Below are 17,670 nucleotides of genomic sequence, written 5' to 3' on the forward strand. Positions count from 1 at the left end.
CTATAGGAACAAGTTATAAGTCATGCCACAGTATGTTTACAGGTGAGTGAATTGTATACCTTCTCTAATTATAGCATAACTAGATACTCACTGCTTGTAATATTAGATCTGTTTAATTCGTTTAAAAGATTCCTCTCATTAGTAAATAGCGCCCTCACTCCACAATATTTAGAATGAGTGGTTGGTCAAAAGTTTGTTGAGTCAGGTGCATCTATTGGCTAAGCTTGTTGTACATAGATGCAAATGAGTATAGGAACCATTAATGCTGTAGGGTGTACTGGGAGGGGTGGAGGATTTCATGTTTGTAATGACTGGTTGTAATGTGGTATCTCGTTGTTTTCAAGATGCAGCCTGATATTTGTTGCTTTCTTGGTTGTTCAATTGTGGCTAAAATTTGTGTGGTGGGTGGGAGATGTGTTTATTGTTTGTTGAGTCATTGTTTAGACACCCTGCAGCTTGAAATGGTATGGCCAAATCCAAATTCGATATGGTGGTGTTGAATATCTGTGCGATATGGCAGTGTCATCTAAAAACCACGCATCAAAATGATTTCTGTTTATTTATTTACTGTTGTAGATCCTGAGAACTAGCCATTGAATATGATGTCGGGAATAAATGGTTTTCTGAACAAGCTTTATTAATTATTGCTGGCAATATTCCAGTATGAATTGGGAGCAAACTGTGACACCAAATCTAGTCGTTGTATTGTTATGCCTCTAAAATATTTTTTTTTTAAATAAAATAAATTAAATAGAAATATATATGTGTATTTTTGTATGTGGAAACTTGGCTTGCTCACTAATAAATATAAAGAAGTGTGGTCTGCAGTTCTTTTTTTTTTATTTTTTTATTTGTGAAAAAAACTTTAGTGTAAACAGTAAAACACTCACAGTGCAAGGCTAGTTCACCAACATGTCTATTCTCTTGCTTGAGTGTGAAAGTACATGGTTTAGTGACTACCTCTTATATTTTTAAATTTTAGAATTTTTTTTTATTTGGGAAGGTTCTTCTATAAAAATAGAACAGATATATATATATATATATATATATATATATATATATATATATATATATGCAGAGTTCCATTTTAATTGAGTTTATGTTGAACTGCGTTCAAATTGATCCATATCAGAATTTGATCAAATGAATGTTGTTAATGGTGTGTTCTCTTCCGATAAGCACGACATGTACAATCTCGACGTTTATATGTATCGTTATATGTTGTGTAGGGCAGCTACGCAGCCTAAACCCACTTTAGGTGCACAGATATTTGACTGTTCTGGCTGTTGACTTATCCAAGTATTCAGTTCATTCTTTTCTTAATAGGGTTGTATCTTTACTTCCTTAACACCAATATCACCAGGACAAGTGTTAACCTCTTAATGTGATTAGTTGATTTTTTGACTTTATAAATAGCAAAAATGAATTCCTTGACCAAACAAACCTGTAGTTACATGCATTACACATGATAATATTGCATGTGTAAAAAAATACTGAAATTAAGCTTTTTGCTCATTAAATATTCAAAATGGCCACCGTTATGCTAATTTTGACCTAAAATGTAACATCTTGACATTTCATTATAATCAGCAGATATTATACTTCAATTTTACCAACAATTGCTATTCTTGCTACTTATTTATACATCATAGTAGTCATGGTAATATGGTTTGCATTTTGTGTGGTGACAGTGGCAGAAATATGCCTTTTCGGGGGGACTATTCAAAATATGTGGAAAATGGACAGTGAGTCCCAGTTTTTTCACAGTTACCATTTGATTTCATATTGAGTAGTACCCAATGGTTAAAAAATGCGGTGTGGTAGAGTTGTGGGGGGGGGGGGGTGCACGATAGCATATCCTGGCCCATGGCCGACTATTTTAATAAACTGACCTGTCACCGGTCGCACATGCGCCATCCCAGGCGAAAACTGCCAAACGGAAACATGTTTTATGAGCTCCTTGAATCCGTTGAATACGTATTATAAAATTGTGGCAAGCTAAAAACGCCATGTTGAAATACTCGCCCAGTTTACTCGCTGTAAGTGTAACATTAATCTACGACCCATCGCAGTGAAAAGCGGTTGTAGGAACATGGCCACGTATGGTGTGTGTTATTCTGGAGAGCTAGATGCATCAACTATTCTGTGTCGTTGCTCGTCACCTCCTCCACCACCAGTGCCAGGTATGTCGGAAAACATTCGATGCAAATTGAAGTCATAAATGGTAAATAGGCAATACATCACGTTGTCAACGATTAGATAAATATGTATAACCAAAGTTCACTTTTCTGTTTTCAATTGATCAACAGGACAGTGCATACGAACAACTGCTAGTCCTACAACAGGTATGAAAATCATGCGATTCAATAGGATTGTTGATGAATGGCCAATAAATCACGCGACCAACCTTGGGTAAACATGTATAACTCCAGTTGACATTTTTTTTTATCAACAGACCAGTATACACAGGCAACTACTGAGTCAGTCACATGTATGTTTAATACAGTTCATTCAATCGTTAATTATAATGACATTATATTTACGATATAGATTAATGTTAATCGTGCTCTCCGTTCATACAAGTTGATACTGGCGTAAAGTACATTGATTTCGCGTTACCGATTTATAATTGTAAATATTTATTAATAACATATACAAGTGTCCTATATTTGGCATATACCATCTCCAAGACGTCCCCGTGAATAAAACACTTGTCCTGAGAGAGTATATCGGCATGTGGTTGAGATTATGGCATATAATGTATTTTGTTTTGATAATTAATATAATTGCAATTTGGAAAGTGAGAAAAAATTACCTGAAAATAATGTGTCATTCCCAAGTGACGCGGGAATTTTTACTAACTTACACTGAAGTGGTATTTATGGTCTATTAAGTACAGGACATTTTCACGTCATACGCCTTTTCAATTATGTACGAGTTTCGAAAATATTAGGTCATCGAAAATCAACTGCCTGAATAACGCTTTGTTATTTGTTTCTACAGTTAAAACACCGACAATTGAACCAGACGGTGAGTGCTTATTTCTTAACTATTATTATGGGCATTGGGTTCGATGACGTAATTTGCGCATTGCATTGGGTAGTCCGTGGTTTACATCCATACATATACTTTGACATATGGTAACATTATTAGGTATTTACAAAATATATGACATTGAATTTTTAATCATTTTTGAAATATATAAATGTATAAAATACTTTGATTTTGATTTATAACATGCCATGTGTATGCATAGTGTGAATAATTTACATAAGTTTTAGCAATTTCATGAAAAACAAAACAAATTATGACAAGCAACCAAGATTACATTTTTAATATATGATGTGACGTCAGTCCATACTAAGTAATGCAGAATCAACCTCATTATTTCTATCATGAATGCGTACCCCCAAAGTCATAGAGCTGATTGTTCTTTAACATTAAAAGCAAACGTTATTTGGCATATACCACCTCCAAGACGTCCCCGTGAATAATACACTTAACCCGAGAGAGTATATCGGCATGTGGTTTAGATTATGGCATATCGTGTATATTGTTTTGATAATTAATATAATTGCACCTTGGATCATGAGAAAACTGTACCTGAAAATAATGTAACATTTCCAAGTGACGCGGGAATTTTTACTATGGTCTATTCAGTACAGGACATTTTCACGTCATACGCAATTTAATTATGTACGAGTTCGAAAATATTAGGTCATCGAAAACCACAAACTGCCCGAATAACCACTTTGTTACTTGTTTCTACAGTTAAAACATCGACAATTGAACCAGGCGGTGAGTGTGGATTTATTAATTATTATTATAGGCATGGGGGGGTATGATGGAGTCATTTGCGCATTGCATTGGGTAGCACATGGTTTACATCCATACATATACTTTGACATATGATAACATTAATAGGCATTTACAAAATATATAACATTGAATTTTATATCATAAATGTATAAAACATACTATGATTTTGATTTATAACATGCATGCACAGTATGAATAATTTACATAAGTTTTAGCAATTGCATGAAGAAACAAATTAAGAACCCGATTTTCATAAAAAACGAGTCAGAGTTGATCTATGTCCATATCTCGTCAATGTGTTTTTTGCATTGCCCATAATATGGGAGCCCAGAACCTAAAAATATAACCTGAATATTTACAAATTATTTAATAACAACCCGAAATGTTATTTTTATGGATACTCCATAAAATCTCGATAATATGGAATTAGTCAACTAGTGTTTTACTCGGAGCTATTTTGGCATGTTGAGTGTAATGCGAGGAGCCGCTTAGACTGAGATAACAGAATATTGTTACAATATTTTGTTTTAGTTTGATTAATTGATAAGCAATACTAGTACTGCTCGATGTATAGTAATGTTGTTAGCAAAACAGCGATGTCAATTTTAAAATTGTCCAGCTTATATTCACGCGATGACAGCAACTCGTATAACCTTGATTTTATTAACCTTGAGTGTTATTTACGAATAATAGGAAATGTTGGATTCAGACCTACTTAACATAAAACTATGCAACTCATGTTTACATGTAGCCTGGAGACACAAAATAAACACGTTCACATAATTTATAGCAATATTAGGTAAATATTAATACAGAATAATATACCACAGGGAGCCCAGGAACTATAATCAACTGCAGTACGCAGTCTCTATGAGCGGGGGGGGGGGGGGTGGGGGTATCGGCTGGTACGACTCGGTTAGCCTTGCTCAACTGGTTCGTAACCAGTCTTGTGATTGGTTGTTGACAAATGCTGAACAGGCCACGCCTCCAACTGTGCCGTGTGTTCGGGCAAACCCTTAGGAATTCCTAAATGGAGTAAATTTGTGTAGTTTTCTTGATTTATTCTGCAGATATCGATAAAATGTAGGTAAGACTTTGGCGAAATTTGAAGGAGCACCTAATATTCTTCAACCTGGTATTTTTTTTAGATTTTAAAAAATGGGAGCTGGGTGGAGCCTTCATCCCTTGTCTATTTCCTACACTAGATACCAGCCGATACCCCCTACCCGCTCATAGAGACTGCGTACTACAGTTGATTATAGTTCCTGGGGTCCCTATGAATATACTAACATTACTGACCCAGGTCAAATATGACAAGCAACCAAGTCAGTCCATACTAAGTAAGGCAGAACCAAGCTCATTATTTCTACCATGAATGCGTACCCCAAAGCATCATGGAGCTGGTAGTTCTTAAAGCGCAGTAGTCGTCGCGCTGCGCATGTTCGACATTTGTGTTGATAAACATTGATTTTCCCACAATCCAATGCGCTCTTCAAATGGAAATCACAAGTATGAAGGTTTGACCTGGGCGCGACTTGCACTGATTACCGCCGGTGACTCCTTCGATACCTTCCAATCACATGAAAATTACCTAATTAGAGCTTGGAAACGTGTCAGTTCGTACTCGTTGATCTGCGCAACAGTCAAAGTCGCCATCTTTGTTTATATGAGACCCATATATCTCGCACATGCGCAGCGCGACGACTACCGCGCTGTTTAACATTAAAAGTAAACGTGGAATAGTGGGTTGCAGGAGGTGGTGGTCACATAAGAGACACCAATCCTGTTTTTTATGCCGGTGATTTTGACATAATATGTCGTTACCGTTGGGTTCGATGATAGCTTCCTGGGTATAACAAGATACTGAACAGCACATTTGGTTCTGTCAGTTTTAACAGCATCGTTCATGGTCACTACCTACAGTCTGAAATGAGGTGGGGAGTTATGAATATTGTGGCGAAGGGCAGTCACGTGGGAAGGTTGTGGACAAAGAAAGAGCATTTATGAGACAGAGAAATTGTTGAATTGTGCCACCGACATCTGAAATACATCCCGAATTTAGCGACTAGCTTTACAAACTCAAAGGGTCTATAAATAATTAGAGTTTGAAAGGGATGGGTGAGATTTTGAAATCCTATTTTTCAATGAAAAAACGCATCCTGGGTCGGAAAAAGACTGTGAATATGTGCGTTTTATCGTTTTCTCTCCTATGAGAAATTAGGTTTTTTCAATACAACAACCTTATATAGCTGTTTTTTATATTTAAGATATTTTTTTATTGAGTCAAGTCTCTTAAAAATACATTTCAGTTCCACATAAATCTCATATGAAATACCTTTACATAGTCAATACAGTCAGAAATTTACCCCATTTCTTAATATGTGCATTTAATTTCCCTTTTTTGTTGGTAATAACATTTTCAGTGTTCTGAATATTTTGAACAAACGGTTTAAGATGTTTGAAATGTGGAATTTTTCTTCCTTTACATTTGCAGATATAAATAAAACGCTTAGTTACCAATAATAAAACATTAAGCAACAATGACTCATGTGGATCTCCCAACAGAATTGTTTCATCGGATAAAGTATTTCTCAACCCAATATGTTTTCCCCATCGCTCAGAAAATGCCTTCCAAAACAACTGAACAGGAGGACACCTTATCATGGATAATTGTTTTCCACTTCCCCTTTACAAAATGTACACATTTTAGATTGGCTAATCTGGAACAAAATTTTATTTAGTTTTACATTTGTCATTATCAGGTTGAGGTTCATTTTCCATTCCCTCAATTTAGTATCTATTGTAATTTTGAATGGCAAAATTACTTTTCAAAAGTAGCTCAATATTTCCCACTTTCACCAATCTATTTCTCGAAAACCACTTCCACGGATGAGGTAAGATTTCATCCAAATAGCGGCGCATCCAGTTCATATACGCGGAGCTTATTGAATTGAAAATACATCTGGGACATTTAAACCTCCCTTTTCAACACCATCAATTGCTGTCTCATGGATAATTGTTTCCACTTTCCCTTTACAAAATGTACACATTGAACAGCAATTTATATGGTAAATTTGATTGTTTAATTAGGGTTCCTCATAAATAATACAACCCTCACAAACTGCTGCTTGGTCTTCTGAAAGTTTTTTGATGTTAGGGGTTCTGAAAAATGATGCCTGGCAAGCAGTAAAGTTTTTCATGGAAGTGTCCAGCCCTGAGGAGTGTAGCTTAGTATAAAATGATTTAATCTCTGCATTAATATCCTTCTGTGATGTGATTGATGAACCATCTGTTTTTATTAACTTATTTATTTGTAATCTTTTATTGTTATTTTTTTCCAATTGCAAACAATATTTAGTAACCCCCCCCCCATTTCCACCCAATTTGCCCTGGATCTTATCTTATCTGTAATTTTATCATACTCCCCCTGCAGTTCCTGCTTGTCATGTTGCTACACTCCATTTCAGTTGGATTTTCCCCCAATTTGTGATTCAATATTTGCCAGCTTTTTTTCCAGATTTTGAATTTTTCGTTTCCTAGCTTAACATTTTTCTTTACTGTACTGTATGTTTTTTTATTTAATACAGTATTTCAGCCAATCCCATAAAGATCGTGCATCACTCAGTGCCGACCCTTCCCCCACCCAGTCTGGAAAATTTTCCTCAATTAACTCGATATAGTCAGAGTCCCTCTGAACAAACTAGTGTTCGACTTCCAATAGGAAGGCCCTTTGGTTGTTTCTTCATATTGAATATTTAGACTAGGTAACTGCAGAGTGGTCGGACAAGACACAGGCGACAATAGAAGACCCCTGAATGCATCCCATAAGGGCATCATCAATAATAAAATAATACAAACGACTCTGCACTATTTGTGGGTGAAAACGTTTCCAAGTGAAAACAATTTTGTTTGGATGGAGTGCCCTCCACACATCAGTTAAGTCCAAAGCCTCCATGAATTCAACTAGATTCAAGTAGATCGTTTGATTTGCACCATGGCTGAGGGTTTTGTCCTTTCCTATCCTTATTGATATCAAGCCTTTGATCAAGCCACAGAGAAGACATTTGAGTTTTGCTAATTTGTATAGAAGCTTAACAATCGCTTTGTTTCAAAGAGAAACCATTACATATATTATGTTTATTAGCTGAAACGACACTGTGTGATCGAATCGTGTTAACATTAAGTCTTCATATGGTAATGCCGTTATCAGTAGACCATCCTCAAGTGTTCATTCCAAATAATTTGATGATCGCCCTGAAAATTTGCTGATTTACGCAAGCTATTATTTAAGACATCTGTGATGAATTTATTTTTGCGTATCTGTTAATCGACTTAATTAGCTGATTACGAGTGAATGGCTGTGTTATGTCTGTCATCGTTTAGGCCTATGCGAGGTCCTGCACGGAAATTGGCTCATTGATTTGGAACTAATTACGAGATAACCGTTGCTATTCGGACTACTATTTCTGACAGTTAGTATGCACAGTTATTAATATAGTGAACGATTAATCAAAAGATATGACGTGTTCAGTACTTAGTGTGATTGGCTTTATGATTGAAGGTTACGCCTTCTTTTTACTGCTTTGTAATTGGTTAAGGTTTTGAAAATGAATAAAGAGAGTTGAGTTGGTCTTGGCGAGTACACCACGACAGACGCAGTCCTGGAGAGTCTTGGGGCGAGTCTTGACGCAGTCTAGAGAGAGTCTTGGGTCAGCCTTGCGATAGTCTTGGGGATCCTTTCCCCAGGGCGCTGTGTCTTATAGAGTGCTCGACTGACCGACTAAGACGAGAGTTGAAACGTATTTTGTTGTGTGCGTCTATTTGACTGTAAAGTTTAAGTGACTTTCCCGAACCCGTACCTCAAGGGGACGAGATATGGAGACGAGACGAGATTTCCCCCCTGATACGTGTGGAGAACCCGAGGAGAAGAATTCCCCCATGATACATCACCCTCTATAATTTATGTCTGTGTCAAATATATTTTTGTCAAAGGACAATAAAGCTCCACATGTCCCCCTCCAGTGTTGAATAGATGTTGTTAATAATGTAGATTACAGCAAAAGCTATTGTCAATTTCCAATTGATCGGATAATATAGTTATGCATTTGTTATATTATATACGTACAAAGATAGGCCTCTTTTTTGTATTTGTTATTAAATGTATTGAAAAGATACTTTCGCATATGGATCATCCTAAATGAATGTAACATAAAATTGATCACATCCATATTTGGTCATATGAAGAGTGTTACACTCGAAACAGTTTGGTCTGGGACAGACCTGGTCACATGAGAGTTGTTTGTGTATTTACAGCATTGGATTGAACAGTTATTTTCCTGGGTCTATATAGACAAAGGATTTGACCCAAAGACACATAACATAGTTAGGGTTTCCTGTCATTAGCCCAAGGTAGCATCAAGGGGACATGTACAACAGTGTCAGTGTAGCGTTTGTCTTTTAATCTCGACGGCTTTCCTTAACATATTTCCGGTCCATAGTAAGGCTACTTCAATGACTAGATTTATCAACATCAGTATTTTTATTAATCATAAATATCTGCTGGCCCTGTGAGTCAGCCATTAGTGTTCAAAAAAACTGTATATGAACAAAGAATTCTAGATTGTCACCACTAAAATGTTGGCTACATCAGTAAGTTTTCAGACAAAAAAACAAAAGCACTAGCGAGAGGTACCAATGGTAGAACATTGGCAGTAGTGCATTGCAACAATATCGTGATGAGATGCTTAACAAGACGAAATGAGTTGCTCATAGTTGTGTGAAAGTTTGATTGGCAGAGTCACTGCAGCTATATTGGGTTGGCTTCAATTTAACCAGACATCTGAAAGTCTTCAAGTGTTCTGTGTTAAGGTTCTGGGGGCCTCTGCACTTGTGCCTCTGAAATGATATAGATGGTAGTTTTGTCTGGTAAATATACAACATTTCATTAATAGTACTCCTTTATTCAGCTTAACGAGTATCTGTTCTGTTTAAATATATGCGTCCCATTGACTATTACATGTGCATACCATATAGCTATGACATGTTCTAATAATGGTATGTCAGTGCTTCAATGGGTGACATCACTGACTGGATTAGAATTGTTAATTTTGATCTAATTCACTGAATATATGTATCGACAGAATTCTATGGTACGGCAAATCTGTAGTCTGTAGTACAAACTCGACCACATGATATTATTATGTATATGGTTTTATTATTTTGGTATGCGTTCTCACCGGGAAATACGTGCAATATGAGTGAATTACTAATCTATTTAAAAACAGGTGTTCGTTGTGTAGCTCGGTTTGTTTCAACAACAAATCCAACAGCAATTGAACTATATTTCAGACGCAGAATTCCCTGTAGCCTTTGTAGTGGTGCCTGTGTGTATTGCAATACTCCTGTTGGTAGTATTGGTGGTCATTTACCGACACAGGTGAGATTTATGAGCCCATTATTATAAATGTAATGTAATAACCAAATGATTCTTATACCATTTTATAAGCCAATAGAAATTTAACTTTTCAAGAAAATATTTTTTCACTCCTACTACCCACAATGAAGACGGAAGAGAGAAGGAAGTAAAGCTTCGAAACAACCTGATGAGACTGGTTCCTCATCAAATACCAACATACCAATAAACAAGAACAACGCTGAAATAGAGTGTACAAACAGGTATATACACTATGTTATTGATGTTCAGCTTGGAGTGCATCTTGGTGAATACTATTCAAAAGCATTCTGAAATAAAATTCGGAAAGAAACTATGAAATGGAAAGTCTGAATTATCGGCAAAGCTCGGAAGCCTTGAACTTCATTGAAAATTGGTCGAACATTTCAGCAATTTGCACGAATTGTACAAATGATATCTGAATGCAACTTTAATTATATGTACAATTAGAAAAATAAACAGTGCAATTAAGTATTGTTTTATGTTTGTGTGTGTGTCTCAACATTTTGTAATTTTTTTATTGTATTATCATTAATCATGCATGAAATATCAGTGAAAAGGAAGAAAACAGATTTGAATCAAATGGCAGCAAATTAATAACCAAGGACCTTCAGCATGTCACCCCTCATGTAAATTATAGGTAAGAGTAACTACCAATCCCTATATTTTGTTTTTATCCTAGAAATGACATTTAATAAAATGTTAATGCCATATTTTGTCATCTCAACTTGAGTCATTTGATATGCTAAAAATTGTCTTGTACGTGTGAGAACACGTTATAGGTTAGTATTTAACTAACTATTTTGTTGATATCACAGAGAAGAAGAAGAGAGTGGCAAATCGAATATCGATAATTTCGGATACGCTGGCCCTGACACAGACCATGACAGGTAAGGGGGATTAATAAAGGAATCGCTAGGTTACACTCAATATGCTTTGTATCACGGAATACTGAATAGACTTAGCACTGTCTTGTTCGACTGACATTTGGATCAGTGGCTGGTCACTACAATTTGAAATTGTGTCATGAGTATGCCAGCAAATGATGTTCTCTTTTGATTGGAATCAATCATAATATATGACAAATCTAATGCTTAAGGAAAGTGGGGTTGATCAATACGGTTTCTGTTGTGTATAATGAATGTTCTGATACTTTAGGACAAAATAAGTCAGTATTACACATCGTGTGTGTGAAATAAATGACAAATTTGCGGTAAAGGACCGGTGTTTCAATTGATGTTACACGTGCGTTTTTGGCATGCGTTTTAGCGAATATAGCAGTGACAATGTTTCATGTAAAAATCTGTCTATAATAAATCATTTTAGTATTAGATTTTCAAATACTATGTACCACCGATAACAATTTAAAATACTAAAATATAAAGAAAAAATGTTAAAGCATCCTAAAACAGACAAAAAATGCTATTTTTAGTTAATTTTGTACATCAATTTTTCCTGTACTAGAACTGAATATTTTTATTTCATTTATCAAAATTTGTGGCATATCACCTTAACGTGTCATAAGTCGAGCCAATGTGGCATTTTGAACGTGTTACCGTGATTATTACAGTTATTTTTTATTCGAACAGATGTGAAAGTACCGTTCTCTAATACCGCTGTCATGATGGGAGATTCGGCTAGTGGAGTGGAATTCTGAGTTGTGCATCGTCAAGACCCGCCAGGCATTGCATCATGTTTTCCCATAATAAAAGCCTCTTGTGCTGATAAGGATTAACGACGATGTAACTTACTTTGCATAATATTATCAGTGTATCAGGTATCAGGTATCAGGTAATAACAAACTTTGGTAAATGTGGACCTTAAATACACTTCAGAATTAATTTGGTGGTATTAGTATGAGCGGACACGGGCAAGCTCTTTTTAAAGGGATTCTTAAGACGTAAGGACGATGATTTGTCTCACGAGAATCACTTTTAAATGAGTACCAAAAAATCGCACAATTTGTGAAATTTGTAAAGTGTCTTGCAAATTCCACAAAGTGTGGCTAATAGTTTTTTAATGTTATTATTAGATTAATTCAGTTAATTTATTTCAACAGTACCGACTTTTAATTTTTGCATGTTATTGTCACAGGAACATTGCATGGTATATTTTTAAATAACTAATGTACTTTAAACATTGAAATGAATTGTATATTTGACTTTATCAAAGATGTTACATTTTGCAAAGAGTGCATTTATTTTGTATGTTTTTCACATTGTTCATTGTATTTTATGCGTCAATCTTTGAAATTCAAGCTTTTTTGGATAGGCAAAAAATAGCGCATTATTGTTAGCAAGTCATACAAGAATTCCATCATGATATATTTGAGCCTTAAATTATACATACAATTTCGAGGGCACTACAATTACTCTGTTTGTGTGTTTGTTTTTATCTCGTTATATTTAGACTGCCCAGTTTTAACACTGTTTTCCACCGCAGGTGAAACATATTAATATAATCTTCGTTTGGTGAGACAGTTTCAAAATTAAATAGCTAAAAGCTCTTGTGTTTATCTTTCTAAGTGCATTAACTTGGGTGTTTCTTTAGGTAGATTTTAGTATGTGGCAAACAAAAGCATTAGTTACCCAGTTGTAGCTACAACATCCTAGGTGTATCAACGATATGTATGGGAGATATGTATGGGAGATATGGGAGATATGTATGGGAGATATGTATGGGAGATATGGGAGATATTATAAGTTTTAACCAACTGTAAGAACATAAGTAAAAGACACTTGCATAATCGTTCACATACACAATGTGAAAATTACTAACGTTTGTAATAATTTTGTAAAACGTTGTTTACTGCACATTACTCGGAGATTGTTTTTATCTCTTTTGAAAATCACATTATAAGCGAAGGTCCAATCCCACATAATAGGCACTCACATTGTACCTCGCCTACAAACTAAGTTCACTATGTTTATTTGCACCTCTATGGTATGAGATACCATAATTTGTTAGTGTGCAGTTATTGCGGTGACCTTCAAATCCAAGATGGCGACCAAGCCTGTACAACCTAATATAGCTGGTTCCATTTGTGAAAGAATATTTGTGAAAGTGGCTAAATATATGTTTTTGTGGAAGAAAAAGTTCACGAACTAACACTCCATGATGATAAAAGTATTGTTTCTTATCAAACTGTAAGATATTCACCAACATTTGATGCAAACCACGTTTTATGTATATAACTGATGATCCATTTGTTTGTAACATGGCACTTATTCAGCAGCTGAAAGTAAATAGCAATTTCACATTTGGTGACCTGGCAGAAACTGTGCTAAGGTTGATAATGAGACAGGCTCCCACGAGATGTACAACATACGTACATTGGGTGACTGTCACATATCCAGAAATATCAATAAAGAATCCTGAACGAGAAAGTCAAACTCAATCAGCACACAGTTCCTCAAAGGACTGTGATCAGCAGAAGGCAATTTTGTCATATTAATTAGCAATGCACACCAAAAATTGGACATACAGTTCTAAAAGGCCCTTCGAAATTTAAAGAGTCATCGGCACATTTTGGCTTATTGTAATCGAAGAAACGAAACGAAACAAGGATAACACACAAAAATGAAAATTAAACTGTAATCAGTGAAAATGGGTTTTAAATGTACAATATTTACAAAATATTTGCCGAAAATAACAATATTTAATACGTAAATGGTTCGTTTCGCTAATTACAGATAATTAAAATACGTAATCAGCGAAACAATGGTCTTACACGTACAATCATTTGGACGAAACTTGACCAGTACATTCACCTTTCAGTAGTGTATACAATGGCATGAAACAATTGTCAAAAATAAAGAGGATGTTTTTTTTTAAATTAACAGCAACATTGCAACCAGCTTCGCAACGTGCAACGCTCCGAGGCATACCAAAAGGCGTATTAATTGGCATATGACCATCAGTATGGCGGGCTCCCTGGTTCAACCAAGGTCAAAAGATGGGGTTGCCCTCCTTTATGGACCTTCCTTCCGATGTCATCATCTTTATTTTTGACAACTGTTCCATTCAGTTGTACACTCGACTACTAAAGCCTACAGTTTACATAATAACACACATGTAGGACATTTGTTTCGCTGATTACAGATTTCCGATTATCTGTAATTAGCGAAACGAATGATTAATTGAATAAAATATTGTTATTTTCGGCAAATGTTTTATGTCCTTATATACACTACTGAAAGGTACAGGTCAAGTTTCGTCCGACAGTTTGTACGTGTATGTGTAAGACCCTTGATTCGCTGATTACAGATTTCCGAATATCATATACTAGAAGTTACTGTTCAGATCGTAATATTAAAACTTTGATATGTTATTGTGTGTGTGCCACCACACACACTTATTACAAATATTCGTAACCAGCAATGATAGCTTTATTTGCCCATTATATACTTTATATTGGACATTTCAAAATAAAAGTCACTCAAACTTTCAATTGCAAATTGTTTTTTCTATCTGGCAAATAAATTTAGCAGTTCGTACAAATATATATAATTCCCTATATATATAGGGTCCAATAACAACTATGAAAAATACGGCCTGGCATATAGTTATGAAGTGCTCATTGCGCAAATTGTTTGTACACAATTTGGTATATAATTTTGTCAATTTGAAGTGAGCATTATACATGTATCATTAAAACAGATCCAATATCTAATATCATACAAAACAACTGTTTGTTCTTGTGGTTTTGTTTGGTTGTTTGTCTAGTAAACTTGTTGTGCCATTTTTAGGCTGACATGACAGGTTCGACATGCCCGCAGCAGATGCTTACCCTTCACGTGACTACTGATTGTTGAAGAATGGCTAATTGGTACTTCTATAATTACTAAAGTCGTCGGGTCCACGAGACGGACAATACACTACAATGTGAGTGTGGACTCGGTTAGCATGGATATATTGCTATCAACTATTAATATCAACTTGGAATGCAAATATGTGGATTATTTAGTCAATAAAACATACGTATAGGCATTTAAACTAACATTATAGCATATGTATTTAACCAGATATGTGTACATTTACCATTCAGTATGCATATTGGACGCCATCTTGAATTTGAAGGTGACCGCAATGATTTTTTTTTTAGCACACCAAAAGAATATTGTTTCTCATAAGACATAGAAGCAAAATAATATAATGAACATAGTTTGTAGGGTGGGTACAATGGGACCTGAGATCCAGGCAAGCTATGGGAATCAGACCTTCGCTTATTATACGGCCCTACAGCTTATATATGTTCCACATGTTTGTTCCATGGTACTTTTGTCATGAATTAGTTTTCGCGTATCTGTTGACCGACTTAATTAGCTGATTATTAGCGAATTGCTGTGTTATGTCTGTCATCGTTTAGGCCTATTTGAAGTTTTGGACAGAACTTGGCTCAGTGATTTGGAACTAATTACGAGATAACCGTCGCTATTCAGACTACTCATTCTGACAGTTAGTATTCGTAGTTATTAATGTAGTGAACGATTAATCAAAGGATATGACGAATTCAGTACTTAGTGTGATTGGCTTTATGATTGAAAGTTACGCCCTAGAGTCTTTTTACTTTTTTGTAATTGGTTAGAGTTTTGAAAATGAATAAAGAGTTGTTTTAGTTGGTCTTGGGGAGTACAGCACGATAGACGCAGTCGAGAGTCCAGTCCTAGAGAGTCTTGGGAGAGTCTTGGTTCAACCTTGCGATAGTCTTGGGGATTTTTCCCCAGGGCGCTGTGTCTTATAGAGTGCTCGACTGATCGACTAAGACGAGAGCTGAAACGTATTTCGTTGTGTGTGTCTTATTTGACTGTAAAGTTAAAGTGACTTCCCCTCAAGGGGACGCGATAGAGAGACAAGACGAGACGAGATTTTCCCCTGACACGTGTGGAGAACCCCGAGAGGAGAAGAATTTACCCCTGATACGTGGTGGAGAATCCGGGCAGGTGTTTAACACACATTGACATCCTGTGAAGAAAAGTGAAATGGCGAAGGTGTGTCTTTCTTGTGAACCGAACTAACAGCTCCATGGCAGAGACGACTCAGAAACCGCGCTTGACGACTAACACCGTTAACAGTATGGCACCGATGTACAACGCTGAAGAGATGAAGATATCAGAACCTCTTACGAAGAACGAGTACCAGATAGGACTGTATAATCAGGAATTGAGCGACATTAAAGACAAGAAGATGACAAAGAACGACCCGGAATAACGCGACAAAAGAAGAGACGCTTATAGACTTTGACTTTAGCTATCTGTGTATTGCTTAGAGAACCGCTCGTTGGACACTGTAACTGACACTGTGTAACTTAAGGACGTTGAACTCATTTCCAGAATCCCAACACTAATCCCAACACTATTGCTCAGTAATGTAATGTATTGCTTGCTTTTCCTATCGTTTTTTCTTACCGTTTTTTGTGGTGTTGAATTGTGTGTGTGTAAGCGCCCAGATCTTTGTTTTAAACTGATATTTAGTGACGTGCGAGGTCTTTTATAACGATTTAAGCGCGCCTCAGTGGACAAGTATTCGCAACACAGTGTTTTGAGTTTTGTGAAGTTTTATGACGTTTTAATGAGTTTATGAGTACGGGATATGATGGGAGGAATGATGCCCCCATGAGTTTTTAAGAGTTTTGAGATTTGTCGATGTACAGAGATATCGACGTTTTAAGAGTTGTTGTTGTTTACGTGTTGTGTTCCGGAATACTTCTGACGCTTTTTGAGTTGAGAGCTCTTTGTAACGTTTTTTTAATGTCTTTTCGGGATGAGAGTGTGATGCGCTTATATACGTATTGTTTGATAACGCAAGCTTTTGTTCATGATTGACAGGATTATATGTAACTTAGTCGTGTATATCGTTTTAGTCTTTCCCGTCTTTTTTGCCAGAGGAGTAATGTGTTATGATAGCTTTGTCTTTGCATTCCGTTTCCACGCCATATGACTTGTGTTTAGATTAACGACTTGTGAGTTCAGTTGAAGTTTATAAGCGTATGTGACAGGAGTTTGATTAATAGCTTTTTTATTCATTGTTTATTAGTTACCGCTTTGCAATGCTTTAACCGAGAGACGCATCCCTGGTAATCACGTGATCATGCTGTCGACTGCAGCGATTGGCTGATCGCTTGGTTACGCCGCCACGCCTTAGTTTTTTTGACCTTTTGACATAGAGTTTGTAACCTTAGTAATGGAGACAGTGCAGCGAAGGGTTACCTCAGCGAACTGTTTGAGAAAAGTGAGTCGATTGGTAGCCTTTCCCTTGTTTTTGATTTATAACCATTGATATTTGTGACTTTATAACCATTGTATTTAGACTTTATAATCAGTTTATTAATTAGTGTGTTTTACTCTTTTTGATTTATCCTTTTTTCTTAGTATTGTATTTAACCCATATGACGATGAGTG

This window comes from Saccoglossus kowalevskii, chromosome 2 (assembly GCF_978046115.1).
Source record: "Saccoglossus kowalevskii chromosome 2, keSacKowa6.1, whole genome shotgun sequence".
Classification (NCBI taxonomy): Eukaryota; Metazoa; Hemichordata; class Enteropneusta; family Harrimaniidae; genus Saccoglossus; species Saccoglossus kowalevskii.